The 16,943-nt window shown below is 37.5% G+C and overlaps 2 pseudogenes; one reads left to right on the top strand and one right to left on the bottom strand.

Moving 5' to 3' along the window:
• The first annotated feature begins 1,612 nt into the window (after positions 1-1,612).
• LOC109679099 (microtubule-associated protein 1 light chain 3 beta pseudogene) lies at positions 1,613-1,978 on the top strand (annotated as a pseudogene).
• Positions 1,979-14,903: 12,925 nt separating this feature from the next.
• On the bottom strand, positions 14,904-16,148 carry LOC109679100 (olfactory receptor 11G2-like; annotated as a pseudogene).
• Positions 16,149-16,943: the final 795 nt, after the last annotated feature.

The following is a 16,943-nucleotide window of genomic DNA, read 5'->3' on the forward strand; positions in this document are numbered from 1 at the left end:
ATAAAACCCCCCAAAATGATTCTAACAAGGACCTATTTTTAATTGAGTCAGCCTTCTAAATGTTTGCTTTTTTTGAAAAACTTTTAACAGTTGTCTGTTGGCATTCTGCAGAATTTTTAAGTTGTCAGGGTATCATGTCTTGTCCAGACAGAACTAAAAATGGATGCCAGGTAAGCCCACTTCTTCTAAACCTCTTTTGTTGATTTTAATTTGGCCAAAAGGGTCTTAATTGGCACTGATTCCCACCTGAACTACCTGGTTCTTCTCCTCCAATGTCAAAAACATCTGGGAAAGCTATTCTGGCACTGAGGGACTTTTCATTAACCAAAATGGTTAGTTGACAAAATCTTCAGAGGAGATTCTTCACAGACAGTTTGGAGACAAGAGGGGAAAAGCTGTCACAATCCAGATGGACTCACCTGTGTCAGACCTCACAAAATTTACTAAAGCCAAGAGGTTTAAAGAAGTGAACTTACACAGGGCTACTAGATATCCGAGTCTTTGTAGGTACCTCAGACAGAAGGAAAACTCATATTTTAGGTCAAGGCCTTCTATTTAAGTGAAGACTAATTATTTTTGCTGGCTCCAAACTTATTTTTTAGTAGTCCATGCTTATAGAGTTATTTTCCTGGGCAGTCTACTTAAGTGGGATTTTCTGACTTTTACTTACTCTGTATTCTACTTTATAAAAGTGTTTCTAGTTTTAAACTTAAATAACAAGTACTTTTGATTTAACTGTCAGTTATCTGTCCCCTTCTCCTGTATTTGTGACTGGTCAAAATACCCTAGTTCCCTGGTTCCGCAGGTATAAGGACTGCTTTTGTTGAAAAGCACTGACTCCCTACTTGGGCCCACAGAGCAACTAAAAATAGAAAAACATGACATCTCTCCATTTTGTCTATTGTCCTTTGCTCTGATCCATTCTCTTCTGCAGACACCTTGGAATCAAGAAAGGACAGAAATGATTGATGACCTCTTTGTAACAAGGGGCTAGAGCTACCCCCAACAACAAACTCTGCTCACAATGGAACACCCTTTATTTTGAGCACACACACACACACACCCACACACCAGTCCAGACTCTTAGCACAGCATTTCTTCCAAAGTTTCTTCTCCTAGTCTTAATAAATTACCTCTTAGATAACCAAATAGTTCTGACATGAGATGAACCATTATTTTCAAACTATGTGAAGTTTATCATCCTAGACCTAGAGTTTTTTGTTCATGTTTTCCATTGTCAGTTTCAAGAGTTCTCTCTCTCTTTCTCTCTCTCTGTGTGTCTCCTGTTCTTCATGAGATGAAGAAACTGCTCTACCAGACTCTCCCACTGCCATGATATCTGCCCAAGCACATGGGGCCAAGTGACAATGAACTGAACCCTATGAACTGTGAGCAAAATAAATCTTTACTCCTTTTAAGTTGTTTGTGATATGCATTCTGTCCCGGTGACAAGAAATATAGCTAACACAAAGGCTAAGTAGGGTCAAATGTTCATTATAGCAAGACAGAAAATAAAAAGTTACAATTAAAATTTAAATTGAGGCAGGCTGAGAGCACAAGGGAAGTCACTGTCACCACTATGGGACCTGCTGCCACTGTCCTCTGCCACATCATGCCGTTGGAGAAGATTTTCAAGTAGTGCTGCATGTCTGAGCAGATAGTAGAAGATGTGACTTATTGGAGAGCAGTACCCCACCAAGATCCTGGTGAACAGGATGATACAAGGGTGAGAAGCAGCTGCCCATTCTGTACAACACCGAGTTCCTAGTGCTTGACCACATCAACATGAGCAATCAATATCATCAGGCGCTTACAGCTCAGTGCTAACCAAGACTTCTTTCTCTTCGTGAATGGGCACAGCATGGTGAGCATATCCACACACATCTTGGAGGTATACAAGAGTGAGAAAGGTAAAGATGGAATTTTGTACATGGTTTATGTTTCCCAGGAGACATTCAGAGTCAAATTGTCCATGTAAGACTAGAACAATGTGTCTAATGTTTTTTAAACCCTTACCAAGGAAATAAAGCGATGTCATCAAGACTGACCAGTTCATCTCCTCACAATCAAGCAAAGCATAGTGTTCTCCACTAGGTGTTAGTGAAAGCTGCTTTTGTATTTCAGCAGAAAAACTAATCTCCACTTGAGCCCGCTCAGCTTTGGAGAACTGTTATTTTATTTAACCTCAGCTATCTTGTTTTCAGATTTTAGAAGTTTAAAAATAAAATACTTTGCATCCTTAAAAAATTTAATTTGATGTATTTAAATTTTTCTTTGAGTAGTTTCTCTTTCTCAGATGTTGCATAATTAATTAGAAATATTAATAGAAAGCATTCTTTTTACTATTCTTATATTCGAAGTACATTGTGACATTTACAAAATTTCTTACAATGTATCATAATTGAATTTACTCCTTCCATCATTTTCCTTTATCACCCCTTCTCCCATTCTTAGAATAGTTTCAACAGGTCTTATTTTTCCATTTACATACATGTGTACACAATATTGACACCATAGACACCCTCCTACACTCTTTCCTTATATCCTCTCCCCTTCCATTGGTAACACCCTCCCCGCCCCCCTACAGGATGTGTTCTGCCCTCTTAGTCTTTGTTTTGGTAAGAAACAAAATGATATATTTGTTTGTTTAAGGTAGCTATACAGGGAATTTCCTTGCAACATTTACATGTACATTTGTATTATAACCTGAATTGGTAAATCTCTTCTGCTTTTGTCCTTTCTACCTTTGTCTCCTTCTTGTGGTGACTTCAACATGTTTAAAAATTCTACATTCCCTCTTTTATAGGAAGTACATCAGCCATATTCACCTTCTTCCTTGTTTTACCCTCCCTCTCTCGTATGTAACAACTCCTTATTGTGCCCTATTTTTTTTAAATATTGCTTGTACTTGTATTAGCTCTATATTCCACCTATGAGAGAAAACATGTGGCCATTGGTTTTCTGAACCTGGTTAACTTCACTTAAGATGATGTTTTCCAGTTCCATCCATTTACCTGCAAATGACAAAATTTCATTCTTTTTTGTGACTGAATAAAATTCTATACGTTTTCATTATGACATTTTCATACATGTGTATACATGTATTGAAGCATCATGTTACCCTATTAATATTTACAATTTTTATGATTTTACATACCAGTTAAAATAAATTTAATTAAAAGTAAAAATTAAAATACTCAAGAATAAATTTAATGGAGTTTAAAGATCTATACAATAAAAATTATAAATCACTAAAAGAAAAAAATCAATGAAGACATTAGAAGATGGAAGGACATCCTATGCTTATGAATTGACAAAATCAATATTGTGAAAATGGCTATATTACTGAAAGCAATCTATATGTTCAATGCAATCCTTATCAAGATTCCAATGACATTCTTCACTGAGATAGAAAATTCAATCTTAAAATTCATACAGAAACACAAAAGACCTTGAATAACCAAAGCAATCCTGAGCAAAAAGATCAACACTGGAGGAATCACAATACCTGCTTTCAAATTATACTACAGAGTCATAGTAACAAAAACTGGTACAAAAAAGACATAAAAACCAATGAAATAGAAGACTCAGACACAAATCCATGCAGTGACAGCCATTTGATTTTCAACAAAAGAGTCCCCAACATGCATAGGAGTAAAGATAGCCTCTTCAACAAATGGTGTTGGGAAAACTGGATATCCACCTACAGAAGACTGAAACTGGATCCCAACATTTTGCCTTGTTCTAGTATCAGTTCAAGTGGATCAAAGATGTAATGTAAGATCTAAAACTGTGAAATTATTTTAGGAAAAAATAGGGAATATGCTGGACTGTATAGGCATAGGTAATAACTTTATGAATAGAGTTCCAAAGGCTCAGCAGTTAAGAGGAGGACTGACAAATGGGACTGCATGAAACTAAAAATCTTATTACAGCAATGGAAATACACACTAGATTGAAGTGACAGTCTACAGAATTGGAGAAAATCTTTGCCAGATATATATCTGACAAGGAATTAATAACCAGAATATGCAGGGAGCTCAAAAAACTCGCCCTGCAAACAATTAATAACCCACTGAATAAATGGGTAAATGAACTAAACAGATAATTTTAAAAAGAAGGTTAAATGGCCAATAAATACATGAAGACATGTTTAACATTCATGGCCATAAAGGAAATGCAAATCAAAATGACAATGAGATTTCACCTCACTCTAGTTAAGAATGGATCAATAACACAATATCATCAATAATATAAGCAGCAACAAATGCTGGTGGATGATTCAGGGAAAAAGGAACACGTATACACTGTTGGTGGGAATGTAAATTAGTGCAACTGCCATGGAAAGCAGAATGGAAGTCCTGAGTATAGATCTACCATATAATCCAGTGATACCACTCCTGGGCGTATAACCAAAGGAATATAAGCTAGGATATAATAGAGACACTAGCACATGCGTGTTTATTGAAGCACTATTCACAATCAACAAACTTTGGAATCATCCTAGACAGTCAACAACAAAGAAGTGGATAAAGAAATGTGGTATATAGACACCATGGGGAATTGTTCATCCATAAATAAAAGGAAATTATATTGTTTGTAGGAAAATGGATGGAACTGGATATCATCCTGTTGGGTGAGATAAGCCAAGTTCAAAAGGCCAAATGTGCGTGCTTTTACTCACATGTGCCATCTATTCCTAAATTTTGTTGATTATAACAATGATAATGATGGGAGATAATGAAAGGGAGGACAATTTGGGTGAAGTCGGTGGGAGGAGGGACAGAGAAAGGAAAGGGTACTGAGGGTAAGCAAGACCAAAGTATGTAAAAAAAAGTATATATATTACACACATATATGAAGCTATCATAATGAAACAACTAAACACTGTTTGAAAGGGGGGGAGAAGAAGAGGGGTAAACTTTGTCAAAGTTCAAAGTGTGCATCTACAGAAATACTGAAGTTGTATATTAGTTCTTATACAACTAATATACACTAAAAACTAAAAATGGAGTTCATACTATCAGGCTTATAATCAATCTCTTGCTATTAATAGCACCATATCTTATTGCAAATATTCATTTTAATTAGATTCTTATTTCACTTATTTTTTCTCTTCAATTTTTTTTGGGTACCTTATGTCTTTGATAGAACAGATGAGTTATAGTAAAATAAAGATACATATAATTAAAAATGACAGTAAATTAGTTCCAAGTTAGGAAAGCTTGTCAATGTGGGGGAATTCTAACTGTGCCTTCCTCATAACATATTGTTTTGAGAAGACCTCCCAAGAGTCCATATAAAATCTAGCCTAGAAGTTCAAGATTCTCTGACCTTGCCTATCTTTTTAACCTCATACACCATTTCTTCCTCCTTCCCTCCCTCACTTCCTTTCTGTCTTTCATTCTTTCTTTCTTTTGTGAGAGATAATTTTTTTATTTTTATTTTTTAATTCTTCAAACGTTTATTCATATGTGCATACATTGTTTGGGCCATTTCTCTTCCCTGCCCCCTTCTCCCTCCCCGCCACTCCTCTAAGTAGCAGGGAGAACCTGTTCTGCCCTCTTCTCCAATTTTGTTGAAGAGAAAACATAAGAGATAATAAGAAACACATAGCATTTTGATATCTTGAGATAAAGACAGCTGTACAGAGAGATTCCTAGCATTGCTTCCATGCACATGTATATTACAACTCGAATTGGTTCATTTCTACCACATCTCTTTACTACCTCTCGGTCACCTTCCCATAAGGCCTCTGTCAGTTTCAGATTGCTTTATTAGCTCCTCTACAGTGGTACATCAAACACTTTTGAGTTTTAGGTTCCTTTCCTTTCCCTATTCCTCCTGTACAAATCCTCCCCTTAGTGTGTGACCCATGTCCAATAATATTGCTGCATTTGTTTTAGGTTTATAATTAGCATATGAAGGAGAACATACAATTTTTGGCCTTCTGAGCCTGGCTAACTTTGCTTAAGATGATGTTCTCCAGTTCATTCCATTTACTTGTGAATGACAAAATTTCATTCTCCTTTGTGGCTGAGTAAAACTCCATTGTGTATAAATACCACATTTTCGTAATTCATTCGTCAGTAGTGGGGCATCTTGGTTGTTTCCATAGCTTGGCTATTGTTAATAGTGCTGCAATAAACATGGGTGTGCAGATGCTTTTGGAATAACCTGAGTCATATTCCTTTGGGTATATACCTAAGAGTGGGATTGCTGGATCATATGGCAGATCTATGCTTAGTTTTTTAAGAAGCCTCCATATTGTTTTCCATAGTGGTTGTACTATGGAACATTGGTACATTCCCACTACCAGTGTATGAGGGTTCCTTTTCCCTTCGCATCCTCACCAACATTTGTTGTTGGTGTTTTGATGATAGCTATTCTAACAGGAGTGAGGTAGAATCTTAGTGTGGTTTTGATTTGCTTTTACTTTATTGCCAGGGGTGGTGTTTTTTGGCCATCTGGATTTCTTCCTTTGAAAAAGTTCAGTTTAGTTCATTTTCCCATTCTTTATTGGTTCATTAATTTTGTGGGAGTTTAGCTTTTTGAGCTCCCTGTATATTCTGGTTATTAGTCCTTTGTCTGTTATTGGTTCATTAATTTTGTGGGAGTTTAGCTTTTTGAGCTCCCTGTATATTCTGGTTATTAGTCCTTTGTCTGATGTATAGCCAGCGAATATTTTCTCTGACTGTGTGAGTGGTCTCTTCAGTTTATGTTTCTTTTGTTGTGCAGAAGCTTTTTAATTTCAAGTAGTCCATTTGTTCATCCCTTCTTTTAGTTGCTGTGCTTCTGGAGATCTACTGAGGAATCCTTTGCCTGTACGTATTGCTTCCAGAGTATTCACTGCTCTTTCTTGTACTAACATCAGAGTTTTAGGTCTGATATTTAAGGTCCTTAATCCACTTTGAGTTGATACTAGTATAGGGTGATAAGCATGGACCTAGTTTCAGTTTTCTGCAGGCAGATAACCACTTCTCCCAGCAACATTGAAGAGGCTGTCTTCTCCATCGTATGTTTTTGGTGACTTTCTCAAAAATAAGGTGGGCATACCTGTGTGGATTCATATCTGGGTCCTCTATTCTGTTTCACTGGTCTTCATATCTGTTTTTTTTTTGCCAGTACCATGCTGTTCTTATTGCTGTGGCTCTGTAATATAGTTTGAGGTCGGATATTGTGATACCTCCAGCATTTCTCTTTTTTGTTGAGTAATTTCCTTGGGTATTTGAAGTCTCTTGTGTTTCCAAATGAACTTTAGGGTAGAGTTTTCAATCTCTGTGATGATTGTCATAGGGATTTTGATGGGAATTGCATCAAACATGTAGTTTGCTTTTGGTAATATAGCCATTTTTACTATGTTGATTCTACCAATCCTGAGCACAGGAGATCTTTCCACCTTCTGTAGTCTTCCTCAATCTCTTTCTTCAGAGGTTTGTAGTTCTCCTGTAGAGGTCATTCATATTCTTTGTTACGTTTACACCTAGATATTTGATTTTTTTTGAGGCAATTGTAAATGTAGTTGTTTTCCTATATTCTTTCTCAATTTGTTCATTGTTGGTGTATAGAAAGGCTACTGATTTTTGTAAGTTGATTTTGTATCCTGCTACATTGTTGAAGCTGTTTATGGTGTCTAGGAGTTTTTGTGTAGAGTTTTTTGGGTCTTTGAGGTATAGGATCATGTCATCTGCAAACTTTGCAGTTTCTTTACCTATTTGTATTCCTTTTTTTTTCTTCAATTTTTGTTATTATCTTTGGTAGATTAGTCAGCTAGATTCCTAGTAGTTTATAACAGATCTTTTTAAAATTTATTTTTTATTTGTTTATTCACATGTACATACATTGTTTGGGCCATTTCTCTCCTCTATTCTCTGCCCCCTCCCTCCCTCTCCCCCACCCCCCTCGCTTCAAGGCAGAACCTATTCCGCCCTTTTCTCCAATTTTGTTGAAGAGTAGACATAAGTGATAATAAGAAGGAAATAGTGTTTTTGCTAGTGGAGATAAGGATGGCTATACAGAGAGATTCCTAGCATTGCTTCCATGTACAAATGTGTTACATTCTAAGTTGATTCATCTCTAACTGTCTTGTATTGCTTTTATTACTTCTTCTTGCCTATTGCTCTAGCTAGGAATTCCAGGACTATGTTGAATAGGAGTGGGGAGAGTGGGCACCCTTGTCTCATTCCTGATTTTAGGGGAAATGGTTTCAGTTTTTCTCCATTAAGTATGATGGTCCCTATAGATTTGTCATATATAGCCATTATAATGTTGAGGTACATTCCTTCTATTCCTAGTTTTCTTAGAGCTTTTATCATGAAGTGGTGTTGAATCTTATAAAAGGCTTTTTCTGTATTTATTGAGATGATCAAGTGGTTTTTGTCTCTGCTTTTATTAATGTGCTGTATTTCACTTATTGATTTGTGTATGTTGAACCACCTCTGCATCCCTGAGATGAAACTGACTTGGTCATGTGAATTATGTTTCTAATATGTTGTTAGATTTGGTTTGTCATTATTTTATTGAGTATTTTTACATTGATGTTCATTAAGAAGATTGGCCTATAGTTGTTGTTTATGGATGTGTCTTTGGCCTGTCTTGGGATGAGTGTAATACTGGCTACATAGAATTAGTTCGGCAGTGTTCCTTCCTTTTTATTTAATGGAAAAGTTTAAGGAGAGTTGGTATTTGCTCTTTAAAAATCTGACAGAATTCATCAGAGAATCCATCAGGTCCTGTACTTTTCTTTTTTGGGAGACTCTTTATTGCTGCTTCAATTTCATTTCATGTTATAGATCTCTTTAGGTGGTTAATATCTTCTTGGTTCCATTTTGAATGGTCATAAGTATCTAGAAATTTGTCCATTTCATCAAGATTTTCAAATTTATTGTAATATAGGTTCTCAAAGTGTTCTCTGATGATTCCCTGTATTTCCTTGGTGTTTGTTGTTATTTCCCTTTTTGCTTTTCTGATTTTATTGATTTGGGTCTTTTCCTTCCTCATTTTAGTCAGATTTGCCAGGGGTTTGTCAATCTTGTTTAATTTTTCAAAGAACCACCTTTTTGTCTCATTGATTCTTTGTATTTTTTTTTGATCTTTATTTCATTAATTTCAGCCTTTATTTTTGTTATTTCTCTCCTTCTGCTTGTTTTGGGATTTGCTTGTTCTTGTTTTTCTAGGAGTTTGAGATGTAGCATTATGCCATTTATTTAAGATCTTTCCGTCCTTTTAATATATGCACTCATGGCTATAAGCTTTTCTCTTTGGACTGCCTTTGCTGTGTCCCATAGGTTCTGGTAGGTGGTGTTTCCATTTTCATTAACTTCCAGGAACCTTTTAATTTCCTCTTTTAATTCATCAATGACCCATTGATCATTGAGCAATGTGTTATTCAGCTGCCAATTGTTTGCATATTTTCTGCTGTTATTTTTATTGTTGAGATCTAGTTTTAATGCATTGTGATCAGATAGAACGCATGGGATTATTTCTATTTTCTTATATTTGCTGAAGCTTACTTTGTGCCCTAAGACATGATCAATTTTGGAGAAAGTTCCATGGGCTCCTGAGAAGAATGCATATTGTGCAGATGTTGGATGAAATATTCTGTAGGCATCAGTTAGGTCCATTTGATCTATGGTGTGATTTAGTTCTAGAACTTTTTTATTGACTTTTTGTTTGTATGACCTATCTATTGGTGATAGGGGGTTATTAAAGTCTCCCACTACCACTGTGTTGGAGTCTATATGTGCTTTTAAGTCCTTTAGAGTATGTTTGATGAAATTGGGTGCAGTGACATTGGGTGCATATTGGTTGGTAATTGTTATTTTCTTTTGATGTATTTCCCCTTTTATTGGTATGAAGTGCCCTTCTTTATCTCATTTGATCAAAGTAAGTTTGAAGTCCAATATAAGTGTTGTTACTCCTGCTTGTTTTTGGAGGCCATTGGCTTTGTAAATCTTCTTCCGGCCTTTCGCCCTAAGCCAGTACTTGTTTCTATCAATGAGTTGGGTCTCCTCTAAACAACAGATTGTTGGATCTTCCTTTTTAATCCAGTTTACCAAATGTTGTCTTTGATGGGGAAGTTGAGTCTGTTGACATTCAGGGTTAATATTGATATGTATGTGGTGATTCCTATCATTTAGCTGTTTTTGTTTTTTAAATGTTTGTGTGCAGCTGAGTCAATGTTACTCTCTGATTCTTTGTCTTTCTTCTCCTGCGGTTTGATACCTCCTGTCCTCTTGTGGTTTGTTTGCTTTCATGTTCTGCATGCAGAATTCCTTGGAGAATCTTTTGTAGTGGTGGCTTCATGGTCATATGTTGTTTTAGTTTCTGCTTATCATGGAAGATTTTTATTGCTCCTTCTATTTTGAATGATAGTTTTGCTGGGTAGAGTCTCCTAGGGTTGAAGTTATTTTCATTTAGTGCCCCAAATACCTCACTCCATGCCCTTGTTGCTTTTAAGGTTTCCATTGAAAAATCTACTGTGATTTTGATGGGTTTACCTTTATATGTTTTTTTTCTCTCTTACCATCTTCACTATTCTTTCTCTATTCTCTGTGCTTGTTGTTTTAATGATAATATGCCATGTGGATTTTGTCAAGTCCATTTGGTGTCTTTGAAGCTTTCTTTACCTGAATGGGCAAAACTTTCTCAAGATGTGGGAAATTTTCTGTTTTTATTTTATTGAATATATTACAAATCCCTCTTGCTTGGACCTCTTCTCCTTCTTCAATACCAACAATTTTCACATTTGATCTTTTGATGAGTTGATGAGTTCTTGCATATTCCTTTCAGAGCTCTGGAGTTGTTTGACTAACATTTCTTCAGTGTTTCCTTTAATTTCTATTTTATCTTCTGGTTCTGAGATTCTGTCTTTCACTTGTTCTAGTCTGCTCTAGTGGCCTTCCATTCTGTTTTGTTTCTGTTTGATTCTTTTATTCTGAGATCTCCATATCTTTGTCCACCTCCTCTTTAATATTTTTTATTTTCATCTTTAATTCATTTATCTCTCTATTTATAGTGTCCTTTGTTTCACTTTGGTGTTTATTTAGGGTGCCTCTGAGTTCATTTATTTATTTTTGGTGCCTTGAAATTTCTGGAGTACGTCTTGTCCATTTTGTTCAACCATGTCTAGTATCTTCTCCATGAAATTCTCAGTGATTTCTTGTAATATTTCTTCTTTGAGTGTGTTTTTGTGGGCATTGCTGTGTTCCTTAGTGTCATTTATCATATTTTGTTGGGGTTAGGGGCTGGGTATATTTTCTTCATTTCCCTCTGAATCCTGCATTGAATTAGTTTTTTTTTTGAGGGGAGTGTTTTCCATCCCTTCTTCTTCTTCCTATTGTTCTACTTGGTACTGTGTAGCTATGTTCTTGATAGGCTAGTTGGTTGGTTTAGTTACCTGTTTTCTTTCCCTTGATTTAATTTTTTGTTTTAGCTGTCTTTATTGTTAACTAGGTTGGTGTGCTATTTCTGTCCCTTGCTGGAGGGGCAGTTTAGCCAAACTAATTCACAGGCTCAACGCCCAACCAGTTGTTTATATATTAACCTAGAAACAATGGGATTGGGGGGTTAACATTTGTTGGAACAACTATAGAAATTTGGGAAATTGGTTAGGGTGGCACTGAAAGGGGAAGAGGTAAGTGGAGTGGGTGAGTGAGGGAGTAGTGTGGGAGCTGCTTGGTTTTGTGGCCTTTGTGTGTGTTTGGGTGTATTTCTGTTGTTGTAGTGTAGGGTGCTTGTGTCAGGGATTGCAGGAGGTTGGGGTTGTATAAAGTTGGTACAGGAGGTTGGTCAGAAGGTGGTGAGTGTGTAGGAGAGAGGGGTAGTCTGGTGACAGGTTGGGAGAGGATAGGATGAGAAGGGGCAGAAGAATAGTTGGGATGGAGAGGACTGGATTGTAGCACAGGAGAAGCAGGGAGAGTGAAGGGGCTGAGAGTAGGGATGAGAACATAGTGATGGTGTAATTGATAGTACAGAAAGAAAAAAGAAAATAAGAATAAAAATATAAAAAACTCACCACAATAGAAGAAACAAACAAAGAAAAAATAGGAAACACACACACACACACACACACACACACACCAGGTTCAGGAGCAATAGAATTTCAATCTTAGTTTAAGTTCTAGAGATACTCCTCTGGCATCCAGTCCTGGTATTGGCATATAAGCAGAAGCTCTGATGTGGTCTCACATCAGAGATGTGATGTGGTTCTTCTGTCTACCAGTTAAATTGAAATTGTGAGGTGAGGTAGGTTTGCCAGATCATGCAGGGTGGTCAGAGCTATTGTTTTCTCCATCTGACAGCTGTGTTACCCTTCATCTGCAGCTGTTTGGTCAACTACTCTCCCAGTGAGGTTGGGCAGTTAAATTTGTATGCTGCCCTCTGGTTCAGGAGATCATCTCTGTGATCCACTATCTGCTCTGCTTTGGAGGTGGTTTATTGCTGTGTTTGTTTACTGAGAGCTCTGGGAGATTAGTTCTTTGCCCTACCCCCTTTCTCTGGGGCCAGTTCAGCATGCCACCCGTCCCCTCTGTTGTTCATGTTTGATTACAGTTTGCTGTTTGTTTTTCAGTTTTGTGGGACACTTTGGTTTTGGATGCTGCTCTCTGGCTCAGGAGATCAGCTCTGTGATCTACTACCTGCCCTGCTTTGGGGAGTAGCTTATTGCCTGCCCACTGTCAGCCTTTACTGCTGTTTTTGTGTTTATTTACTGAGTTTGGCACTGAGAATTTAGTTCATTGTCTCTGGTGCAGGTTCAGCATGCCACCTGCTCCCTCTGCTGTTTGTGCTAGATTATAGTTCACTGCTTGTTTTTTGGTTTTGTTGGGGGGTGAGGGTTCAGACTGCCCTGGGGCTGCACTGGTTTATGTTCCCAGGGGTGGATAGGTGAGTCTCGCATGGTGCGTGGTGCTCACCTGTTCATTCTGTCAATTGAAGCACAGGCAGGTTTGGATCTCATGGTGGTGGTGGGGAGAAATGCCACCAACATTTCTCAGTGCAGCATGACATAGGGAGGCTTTTCATGGGCTAGGGGTTCAGGATTTGGCAAATTTTAATTCTGGTTGATGCTCTATTTCTGCTTGATGGAGGAAGGAGAAGAGAAGGAAAGAAAATAAATAAGAGAGAAATTGCTATGGGGAAAAGGGTTTCCCTGGGGTTGGACCTGCCTTGCTGGCTGTACTGTGGATTGCAGCTTTTAGGTTCAATTAAATTCTGATTTGAGGGTCAGTCTTTGAATTTTTTTTCTGCTCCTAATATGATTGCAGTTATTATTTTGGCTAGAAGCAGTCAGAATTACTCAAGTGTGACTCCAATGTCTCAGGAAGGTTTTTGCATTCAAAGAACTTAGACTTTCTGCTTCCATACCTTAGTTGCCACCTTGGATCTCCTCTTTCTTTCTTTCTTTCTTTCTTTCTTTCTTTCTTTCTTTCTTTCTTTCTTTCTTTCTTTCTCTTTCTCTTTCTCTCTCTTTCTTTCTTCTTCCTTCCTTCCTTCCTTTCTCACAAAGTTTGAACTAGGGCTTTATGTTTGGAAAGCAGGCACTATACTGGTTGAGCCACATTTCCAGTCCATGTTGTTCTGGTTATTTTGGAGATGGGTCTCATGAACTATTTGCCAGAGCTGACCTTGAACTGTGATCCTCCTGATCTCAGCCTCTCAGGTAGCTAGAATAAAAGCATGGGACACCAGCACCTGACTAGTATTTTCCTTTGGAATTGTCAAGATTAGCCTTTTCCCATTCTGTGAAAATCACAGTATTTACTAGGAACTTGATTTCCATAGGTATTTGTTTGGTTTATCTCTTACTTTTAAATACCACCTCTTCACAAAAGCCTTGTCTGCTGTCCTGCCAGAATTATCTCCTATCCTACCCAATCATTTTCTACATTTATACCCTCCTTTATTCTTTTTATATTACTTCTGCCTACTAGAAGTATAGAACTCTGTGTATGCCTGGTTGTAATTGGACTCCCTCACTAGAATGTAAGTCCTACAGGGCAGAGAGTTTACCTTTCCATTGATGTAATCCCACTGCAGGCTCACAGGAAATGGATGTTGACTGGATGGATAAACCCACTGTGCCCACTGACCAGTTTGTTTTTGACCAAATTATTCAGCAAAATTATCTGGAGGTGTCATTAAGTTCCTATGCTTCTGTTTTCTTCTTGGCATCACAGAATCACTGGCTTTTCTATCTACTATTACCTCTTTTCAGGCTTAGTGCCCAACTGAACCTTCTTTGCCTTGAAATCTCCCTAGAAATGTAATTCCACCACATTTCAATCTTCTTTGAAATGTAAACATATTTGTACATATTATTTATCTCACAATGGTAGGAAAGTGTTAGAAGAATATAATCTGTATATTATTTTATCAAAAGAGAACTTGAAAGTCTAGTGAGGAAAAGAAACTGTTGCTGCCACCATCATGAGTGTTTGAGTAACCCATGAAGCTCATTATAACTTCTTGTCCCCTGCCATCTGTAATGTCTGATTTTTTTCATGTCTCATATTTGTTCACAATAGTATCTGTCGACAGCAGTCTGGATATATTCTTGTGTGTGTGAATTAGAATGAAGTGGGTAAAATTATGTAAAGTGTTCTAGATACAATTTCATAGAACTTGACTTAGGAGATTTGGAGCTAGGCCTAGGAAACTGTCATTTTAAAAATGTTTTTAGGTAATTATGAGACAGACAGGTTTGGGTGACAGTGCTTTATTTTTCTTAATTCTTTGGGTATCATGTAAAAATTGTGGCTTATTTAGGAATTACTGATGGGCACCAATATTCTTTCACCTGAGCAGAAAATTTGTGGATGTTGTGATTTTCCAACAGATGAATAGCAGAGATCATTAACCAGAAAAAACAAGTGTAAAAATGGAGCATAAACTCATTTGGTGTAAAAAATGTATGAGATCAAGGACTAGGTGAGTGATCTCAGATTAATGGGTGAGCTGTTGCAGGAAGTCACAGTAGGAGAAGAGTATAAATACAGACATTAAGGGCATTTAACTTAAATTATCATGTAGCTATTCCTGAGTTTAAGACAATATTAGCTATAATTTTTGATATTCTTTTCTAATAATTGACAGGCATAAATTGAGGAGTTCAAGCCTGTGTCTGTAAGTTCAAGTGAATAAAACTCTACTTTATTCAAGTGAGAATAGAAGTGGGAAAAATGCAGAGAAACAGGGTCCCTTCATGATGTCTCAGTAATTTTGACTAGTTTTTGTGTGCACCACAAGTTTTCTCAAAGCAACCTTTGCATCCTTGTTCTGGAGACTGTAGATTAGTGGGTTTACAAGTAGGGTCACTGAGGAGTAGATCAAGGTGACAATCTTCTGTGTCCCAGCTGGATTTCCAGAATTTGGGCAAATGGACATCACCATCAGGCTTCCATAAAACAGAGACACCAGAATTAGGTGGGCCCCACAGGTACAGAAAGCCTTATGTCTGCCAGCTGCTGAAGGGACAGGAAACACTGCCCTGAGGACCAGGGCGTAGGATGCAAAGATGAAGAATATGGTGATGAAGGTAATAAGTGAGCTCACAAAGAGCAGGAAAGCTCAATTCTAGGTGCAGGGATGCAGGATAGGGCCTGAAGAGGACTGGGGTCACAAAAAAATTGGTCAATGGTGTTGGTGCCACAGAAGGGGAGTTGAACAATAGAACAGACAGGGACTGGATAGCAGAGAAAGGTTGTCAACCAGCACATGGACACCAAGTTTAAGCAGAGATGACTACTCATGATGGTAGGATACTGGAGAGACTGGAAAATGGCCAAGTACCTGTCAAAAGCCATGAGGGAAGGTAAGACTGTCTCAGTAGGGCCAAAGGAGAAAAAGAAAAGAACTGCATGAAGCAGGATGTGAAATAGATGGTTTTGGTTTCAGACAGGAAATTTCCTGGGAATAGGAACAGTGGTGTTGATGTAGCAGATCTCCAGGAATGAGAAGTTGGCCAACAGAAGGTACATAGGGGTATGGAGCCTCTGGTCCAGATTCACTGCACAAACAATGGCCCCATTTTCCATAAATGTCAGGCTGTAGGCCACAGAGAACAGCATGAAGAGGAAGATCTGAACCTCTCTGGAGCAGGGGAAACTCAGAAGTATGAATTCAGTCACTGTGCTGGCTTCTGGACACATTCATGGTCTCCAAAGGTTGGAATGATAAAAAACTGATAATGAGACAGACAGTCTTGTTTTTTAAACTTCTGGGATATTTCCCCCCATGTTTTGAGATCTCTGAGTTCCTCAGATTCTATTTTTCCATTATGTAAACAAACTTCTAACTCTACTGCAAGGACTATCAATCTTAGATAGTGCTTTAAATGGTAGACTCTAGATTCTTGTCGTGTGTCTCACTTCTCTTTTAGAATTTGTTCATAGGAAAAGACAGGATCTTATGTAATAAACATCTTGGAGAAGGCTGTGACAGTACTTACCAGTGTGTGGAAGGAGATGTGAAATTCATGCATTTGTGTCCATAGGGTGAGATGTATCTGGCCCTTAATATTGGAGACAGAATTTGAATTACCTGTATGTTTCAAATCAGAAACAGAAATGTTAGACCACACAGCAGGAATATCAAGAGATAGGTAAAAATAGCATGGTGAAGTTTGCATTTCATTTTATTCTGCATCTGTGTTGGCATATGAGCATTAGTGTTAAACGAAAAGCCCCACAAGACAAAGAGTAAAATATGAAGTCCTATTTCCAATGCTCATCAAAGCTTTTGGTAAGGAAACCTTTTTCCAAATTCCTTTAAAAGGGCTCTCAATTTGGTGCCAACTTTTACCAGTTGATCATAAAATGTCTTTAAAAGCAATACATGTAAAATTTATCGATAAGTATAAAAAATGAGCAGCAGAGTTGACGTATTTCTTTAGGTATTTTGCCTTGATGTCAGGATTTGTGGAGAGGTCTCTATTATTCTGAATT

The sequence above is a fragment of the Castor canadensis genome, chromosome 3 (assembly GCF_047511655.1).
Source record: "Castor canadensis chromosome 3, mCasCan1.hap1v2, whole genome shotgun sequence".
Lineage (NCBI taxonomy): Eukaryota > Metazoa > Chordata > Mammalia > Rodentia > Castoridae > Castor > Castor canadensis.